The sequence below is a fragment of the Rhinolophus ferrumequinum genome, chromosome 3, assembly GCF_004115265.2.
Source record: "Rhinolophus ferrumequinum isolate MPI-CBG mRhiFer1 chromosome 3, mRhiFer1_v1.p, whole genome shotgun sequence".
Taxonomy (NCBI): Eukaryota; Metazoa; Chordata; class Mammalia; order Chiroptera; family Rhinolophidae; genus Rhinolophus; species Rhinolophus ferrumequinum.
In genome coordinates, this window is record NC_046286.1 from 2,635,559 (window position 1) to 2,643,826 (window position 8,268).

Here is an 8,268-nt window from a genome sequence, read left to right on the forward strand (position 1 = left end):
GTGGATTAGATGCAGCAGACGATCGAATTAGAGATTTAGAAGTTAAGGTAGAAGAAAACACCCCATCAGAACAGCAAAAAGAAAGAAGAATCCAAGAGAATTAAGATAGCTTAAGGGGCCTTTGGGGCAACATCAAGCATACCAACATTCGCATCATAGGGGTACCAGAAGGAAAAAAGAGAGAGCAAGGAACTGAAAACCTATTTGAAAGAATAATGACAGAAAATTTCTCTATCCTGGCAAAGGAAATAGACATACAAGCCCAGGAAGCAAAGAGAGTCCTAAACAAGATGAATCTAATTAGGCCCACACCAAGATACATCATAATTAAAATGCCAAACCTTGAAGACAAAGAATCTTAAAAGCAGCAAGAGAAAAGCAATTACCTACAAGGGAGCTTCCATAAGACTGTTAGATGATTTCTCAACAGAAACTTTATAGGCCAGATGGGATTGGCACAAAATATTCAAAGTGATGAAAATCAAGCACCTACAACCAAGATTACTCTACACAGCACAACTGTCATTTAGAATCGAAGGACAGATAAAGAGATTCTCAGACAAGAAAAATCTAAAGGAGTTCATCACTACCAACAAGGATTACAAGAAAGGTTACAGGGACTTCCTTAAGAAGAAGCTCAAAAATATGAATAATAAGGGCGGGTGGTTGGCTCAGTGGTTAGAGCACAGTGCTCATAACACTAAGGTCGCCGGTTCGATTCCCGCATGGGCCAGTGAGCTGCGCCCTCCACAACTAGATTGAAAACAACAACTTGACATGGAGCTGATGGGTCCTGGAAAAACACACTGTTCCCCAATATTCCCCAATAAAAATTTAAAAAATATGAATAATAAAATGGCAATAACTACGTATCTATCAACAATTACCTTAAATGCAAATAGATTAAATGCTCCAATCAAAAGACAGGATGGCTGAATGAATAAGAAAACAAGACTCATACATATGCTGTGTACAACAGACTCACTTCAGATTTGAAAAGACACATACAGACTGAAAATAAAGGGATGGAAAATTGTATTTCATGAAAACAGACCCAAACAAAAAAGCTGGGGTAGCAATACTTACACCGGACAAAATAGACTTTAAAACAAAGTCTATTACAAGAGATAAAGAAGGACCTAGTAATCCCACTTCTGGGAATTTATCTGAAAAAAAACCCCAAACACTACTTTGAAGGGACATGTGCATCCATAGGTTCATTACAGCATCATTTACACTAGCCAAGTATGGAGACCTGGGTGTCCATCAATGGATGAAAGAATAAAGAAGAGGTGGCACATATATACAATAGAATATTACTCAGCCCTAAAAAAGAATGAAATCTTGCCATCTGCAACAACATGGATGAACGTAGTGGGTAGTATGCTGAGTGAAGTAAGTCAGACAGAGAAAGACAAATGTCATACGATTTCACTTATATGTGGAACCTAAAGAACAAAATAAAGGAACAAACAAAACAGAAACAAACTCATAGATACAGAACAATTTGATGGTTGCCAGATGGGAGGGGGTTTGGGGTGGGGTGGGGTGAAAAAAGAAGGGATTAAGAAGTACAAATTAATAGTTACAAAATAGTCATGGGGATGTGAAGTACAGCATAGGGAATATAATCAGCAATATTGTAATTATGTATGGTGTTAGATGGGTACTAGATTTATCAAGGTGATCACCGTATAAGTTACATAAATGTCTAATCACTATGTTGTACATCTGAAACTAATATACTATTGTATGTCAACTGGAATTGAAAAATTAAAAAACATTACTTAAAAAAAATTTTCAGGGGCCGCCAGATGGCTCAATTGGTTAGAGAGCGAGAGCTGAACAACAGGGTTGCTGGTTCGATTCCCTCATGGGCCAGGGAGCTACGCCCTCCACACTAGATTGAAGATAACGAACTGCCATTGCGCTTCCGAGGTGGCCGCACGGCTCAGTTGGTTAGAGCGCGAGCTCTCAACAACAAGGTGACCAGCTCAATTCCTGCATGGGATGGTGGGCTGCACCCCTGCAACTAAAGATTGAAAACGGCAACTGAACTGGGAGCTGAGGTTCACCCTCCACAAGCAGATTGAAGGACCCTGGAGATGGACCCTGGAGAAACACACTGTGCCCCTATATTCTCCAATAAAATTTATTAAAAATTTTTTTCAAAATGATTGCAACCTTATCGCTTATCCATCCCACCAGGTACCTCACACCTTCATTCAGTTGCAGGATAAGGCTAGCACCAAAGACACACCATGAATACACAGAATACAAATGGATCTAAATCATGTGGTGAAGTGGGCCATTTCTATATTCACACATTCCTCCATAGATGCCCCAACCTCTCACTGCTCTGCCTGGAGCCCAGTGCTGTGAATACTGTCACATCCTTCTTAGGAAGATAATCCAACTTTGCAATGACCCAGGATTCATCCTTGGGGAGATAAAGGGGAGGCTGAAGATTACTGGATTTTGGATTCTTGACTCCTAAGAAGTCTAGTAATAACTAATGTTCATACATATTTTTCTTATGCCAATACCATAATTTTGGGGAGATCTGCAGACTCATTTGAAATGTTTTTTTTCTGAGTTACAAGCACTGTACTAAAGCATTTACATATTACTGCATTCTCCTCACAACAGCTCTATGACATATTTGTTATTAGTCACATTTTACGGAAAAATAAACCAAGGGGCTTTAAATTTTTATCCAAGTATCTGTAACCAGTTCATGGCAGAGCAGACCCAGGGAGTCCAAATGACCAGCTAATTAAAGGCAGAGCCAAATATGCAACTTAAGTTTCTGACTTGCAGAGTAATGCCATTACAGCAGTCAGCAAAAGTGGGCTCAAATATCCAACCCCTCAATAAGCTTACACATTTAAAATCTCCAAAGAGCGTTGAAAACACATTGATCGAAACTGACGTTTTCAATAGTGAGGATGAACTGCCTTTCTTCTCTGGAGGCTGAATGCTCTGAAGTGTGACAACGACCAACCACTGAGAGTGTCTGGTGAACCTGAGTGTTTATGCCCCAAACTGCGCTACCCCAGGCTCTCACTGATAAATACCCATGCCTGCCCTGCTGAAAATAATGTATTCTTTTCCTTTTTAGGGTTTCATTTCCAAACTATTTTCAGTCACCTTAGGGATGCTTACAGGTATAACCAGGAGAATATGTGTGCCCCAGCAGCTTTGACTGCAGCTTATGTAACTTCCCTCCAGGATTCCTCTGTGTGTGTGTGCGTGCATGCGTGTGTGTGTGTGTGTGTGTGTGTATGTTGTTTCTTCATAGAACCAGTGCCGCAGTCCCACTGCCAGGGTCAGCTGTTGCTCTGCTGATCTTCTCAGGACCTGGCCATCTCTGTAGCAATAGTCTTTGGCTATTGACCCCTGTCCTACTTCCACTTCTCTGGTTTCATCTTTCTTTCTCTCTCTCATTCTGTCTCTATCTCATTTTCTTCTATAGAGAACCTCATAGCAGAGCTTGTTCAGCCCTAACTGAATTGCTCTCACCATTCTTCTTTTCTTCTCCCATAGGTAAGGGGAGGTGATGCTCAAAGCTCATCTAGGTATTAGAGTGTTCTAGCACATTCTCACCAGTCTCTACAGCAGCCTGGCTGCATAGGCCAGGCATTGTTTTCACTTATAGTGACTTCTAGGGTGATTTTTTTCTCATTTTACCCATAATTTATTCTTTTGTTATGGCTGAATTTGGAGCCTGTATCATTTAGTCATCTTTCAAGTGCAAACAAATAAATGTATATGACAGCCTTAAACAAACAAACGAAAAATGTGGTTCATTTGCTCCTGTTGGACATCTGACTTCAGGCACTAGCTTGAATTCAAAATACAGCTCCAGAATCTACCACTTTCTCTTTTCTCAGATTTGGCTCCACTTTAGGGTTCTACCTTATGCTCCCACCCCAACTCCAGGCTCTTTCTTTGTAAATGCAGCAAGTTCTAAGCTTCTTCTCTCGACACCAGAACAATCTCATTCTCATCATTCCAAATAAATGCCCGAGATTTACTCTAATTGGACCCTTTGACACCATCTACTCATCCATAACCAATCAACGTGACTGTGGAGAGGGCTATCCTGATTTGTTTAAACCAATCAGAAGCCACTTTTGAAACTCAAGTTTGAGGACCAGAGTTGGAAGTGGAGGTTTTTCTCTAAAAGAAAGTCAGGATATTAGTACTAAGAAGTATGAGGAAAATAAATGGTGGTCAATAAAGTGTGCACAACAGAATTCCAACTATCTGTAGGCACAATTGCACACATCAAACACCTCAGTACATTCAGCCTAGCTACCATTCTTCTTGCAATATTAATTCAAATATATAGATGTGAGTCTTGTTCCTTTGTAGTTATTCCTGATACTTACGTCTGTACGATTCAGTCAGAGATCCGTGAAAGTCCCACGTCCCTGATAGCAGCACCATTCTTGGCTATCTCCATTAAATGTTTGTGCAAAGTTTGTGTCTAGTAGTGATGAGACATCTTTCTATTCCATAGCCAATACCTCAAAATGTGTTAAAGCCAGGTGTATCTGGCCTAGAGAGAAATGAGGTTCAGCAACTCAATTATATATGTGTTCCCATGACATCGCAGCCTCACTGATCTCGCTAATACTGCCAGGGACACAGGACCTCGTGCCCAGAACACTTACATAGTGGCTCATGGTCAGTCCTCCCACTCTCCTTCCTGCCACCAGAAAATCCCTCACCCGAAGGAACAAACTGGCATGAGCAAATGATAGTGTTATTTCCCTGTGACTATTTCAATGGCTTATCAAAACTCTAGAGCAAATCTCAGGAATTTTATCTATTTATGGGAACTGTACATGATGTTTGCTCACCTCAGTCTGTTCACGTTTCATCTGTACTCATCAGGTTCAATCCGTAACAGACATCTCACGTAAGACTAAGTCCGTATGAGGTGCACGCTTACAGTAACAGCGAGTTACCAGGTTACATTTGCATCTGGATCCAACATCAAAGAAGCCACATGTTCCCAACTCAGTTTCTCAAAGAACATGTTACACAACACCTGTAACTTATTCAGATCAATCTCAAGTCCAGCCAGCCCTGGAGACCTTGCCTGATTACAAGGGAGACAAATGATATGGTAGAAAGAAAGGAGGTTTTCACCCCAGACAGACTTGAGTCTTCTGAATACTAAGTCTGCATTTTACAAGCTGCCGTAGGAAAGTTTTTCAACTTCTCTCTATATCAGTTTCCTCAACTACAGAGAGTGATCATTAAAACATAGCTTGTAAAGTGACTGTGAACACTGAATGAGGTAATAAGTAAAACGGACCTGGCGAGATGCTCAATGAGTGTTGGTTCCCTTGCAGTCCCCTCCAATGGGTCCCTGCTGTCCTCCACCGACATCAACAGTGATGTCATGGTGACAGTTACACTCCTGATACATGTGATGAAAATGATACTTCACTTCTGTAGTGAACCTCCCCAAAGCATAGAACCCCAGAGTCATTATGAGAAAATCACCAGACAAATGCCAACTGAGAGACATCCTTCAAAATATCTGAAGTGTAGACTTCAAAAGTGTCAAGCATACCAGAAACAAGGAAAGCCTGCAAAAGTGTCCCAGTCAAGAGGAACCTGAGCAGACTTGATAAAGAACGTAATGAGATAACCTAGGTGGGACCCCAGAAAAGAAAAAAGAAACTCAAAAAACGAATGAAATATGAATAAAATAGGGTTTTTAGTTAATAATTATGTTTCCCTATTGGTTCTTTAATTGTAACACATATACCATAGTAAGGTAAGGTATTAATAAAAGAGGAAATATGGGAACCCTTTGTATGATCATCTCATTTTTCTGTAAACAGAACTGTTCTAAAGTAAAACATTTTATTTAAAAGATACATTTACCCTGGAGTGACCCCAGAGAACAGGGCAGGAGGACACACAGCTGCTCCAAAGCTGCCGCCTCATGCAGGACTGCTGGGCCAGGCATCCTGCTCCTTAGAGCTCCCCTTCTGCTAGGAGGGACCCCCCTGCCGTACAATTCGTCCCCCTCAGCTGTGTGGCCTCCAGGGCACAAGGGGCTGTGCCTGTCAACAGGCTCATGCTCCTGGACATCAAGCAAACACCTCCATCCCTCAGCAGATCTGGGGGTGCCGGAGCATCCCCGGCGGACCCACACCTCTGCTAGCCCCTGGTCCTCGTGCATCTTCTGTGCACCCTCCTTGCCCCAGACTCTCGGTGCGCGCGCGCTCCTGACGTCCTCGGGCACGCGTGCCCACTGCTCCCTAGCACATTGCAAGTGCATCCAGACAGCAGGCCCAACAGTGGGCACTTCGCCTTTGGCCGTGTTGGCCGCTGAAGGAGCTAGCGTGGAGCCTGCTCTCTATCCAAGGACAGACCTCCCCCTAGGGCCCCATGGGCGGCTACCTGGACAGGCTCCGCCTCCCATACCCAGCCCGGGTCCAGGGCCAGCACCGCCACGCTCTCCACGCCCTCCACCTCACCCTGCTGTCATGCCCCTTCGTCCTCTTGCCTGCAAAACTGCAAGTATCTAGTGACTTTGCTTCTGCGCATTGTCACAGCGTCTCGGAGACTATGTTCCAGTATCGCGCAGACCCTGGGCTTTTCTCTGGGGTTCTTCACCTCAATCTGCAGGCATGGCCATCATAGGAAAGCGGTGCTATCTACTTCCCACTCAACCATGGCCTGCCGCTCAGTGTCTCTAGTGGGCAAAGACACTCATGTGTGGCCCAGGAGCAGGTAGTCACCCACATGACCCTCACAACGCCCAGGTGTACCCAAGATACCTGCACAGAGCAGGTCCTGTCAAGGGCCAAAGGGGCGGCCAAGCAGGAGGAAGAGCCCGCAGTCAGACAGAAGCAGACCAATAGGGTAAGGAACCCGATGGCACTGGGGGTGCACAGTCTGCATTTAGGCCCCTGAGGGCCCGGGAGGCCTCTCTTCCTTCGTGCCCAGGTCTTGGCGTCTGCAGAGAACCCTCCATGCGGAGAGCTCAGGAGACACGTGCAACAAGAAATCCCAGACCTCTGCGCTGAGCTCTGGCCCCAGAAGAAACGCTCATACAAGTTCATAAAGCTCCACAGAGGTTTCCCGCCAGGGCAGAGGACGAGGCATCCAGCTACATTCCGTGCTCCATGGTTCCACAAGTCCTCAAAGAAACTGAGCCAGGAGGGTCTTCTCCCTCCTCAGCGTCGGTGCTTTCCCAGAGGAAGCACCAGCATGAAAAGGAGGCAGATACAACAAAGAGGCTGAAACAAACCCGGACAGACTGCTCACCCACATGTGACAGTTCTAGGCCCCCAAAACACAAGGTTTGTCTTCTGCGGCACAGTCGAGGGGACCCTTTGAGGCTGCCAACACCGCCTGAGCTGGCTTTCCGGGTCACTGGGGAAAACTCAGACGCGGAGAAGGAAGCTCCGTTCCAGCACATCAACAGAGCACTTCGCGGTGAGATGGAGGCCATCACGGACTGCGGCGCCACGCCTGCTGCAGGGACCGCTCCCGCATCAGGCAGGGACTGTGCAAGCCAAAGCCCAGCTCCTCGCTGGCCTGCTCCTGGAGCTGCTGCAGCAGCCCCTCGCCCCGTCATGTTGAAGACATCTGGGAACCCCCGCTGAATGGGGGGAGGAGAAGAGGAGGGAGGAGGCCCTTCGCAACGCAGCGCCTGGGCTTTGGCTGCTGCAGATGTCACTTTTGCCTTCCCTGTTGCTCCCAGCACCTCCAGAACAGAATCCCCCCCACCCAGATGCCTGTAGATTCTTCTGTCTGCTCACGGAGCCCCCCTCCCATCACTGATCTTAGTGCCTCTCCCTCTACCGGCCTGCCAATCACTTCTACAGTCAATGCCAGCCCCTCAACCAGCTCATGTGCAGGCTTGGCTCCCCAGCCTGCCTCTGACTCAGAGGTGACCTCCATGGACTGCACTCCAGCTTCCCAGCTCGTCACTGGGGCTCCTGATGCGCAGCAGCACGGAGCCACCACCTTCGGCAGCTCTGCCCAGTGTGGAAAACTGGCAGCTCCAGCTCCAGCTCTGGCTCAGGCCCCAGCCTCTGCTTCAGGCCAGCAAGCCGTGGGAAGCGCCACACAGGTGGCTTTAGGGGACTCATTACCCACAACTTCCACCGTGGGTACCTACATCAGCACCCAGCCAGCCATTGCTACTACCATCAGTGCACTCCCCTCTGGCACAGCCACCGCCTCTGGCTTTGCAGCTGCCACCCACATGCCCTGTGCTGTGACCAATGC

At 46.2% G+C, this 8,268-nt stretch overlaps 1 non-coding gene across 1 annotated transcript; it reads left to right on the top strand.

The window, feature by feature from the left end:
- Nucleotides 1–660: 660 nt before the first annotated feature.
- Nucleotides 661–733, top strand: TRNAM-CAU (transfer RNA methionine (anticodon CAU)). The gene has a single exon. It is a non-coding gene; the product is annotated as a tRNA-Met (tRNA).
- The last annotated feature ends 7,535 nt before the right edge of the window (nt 734–8,268 follow it).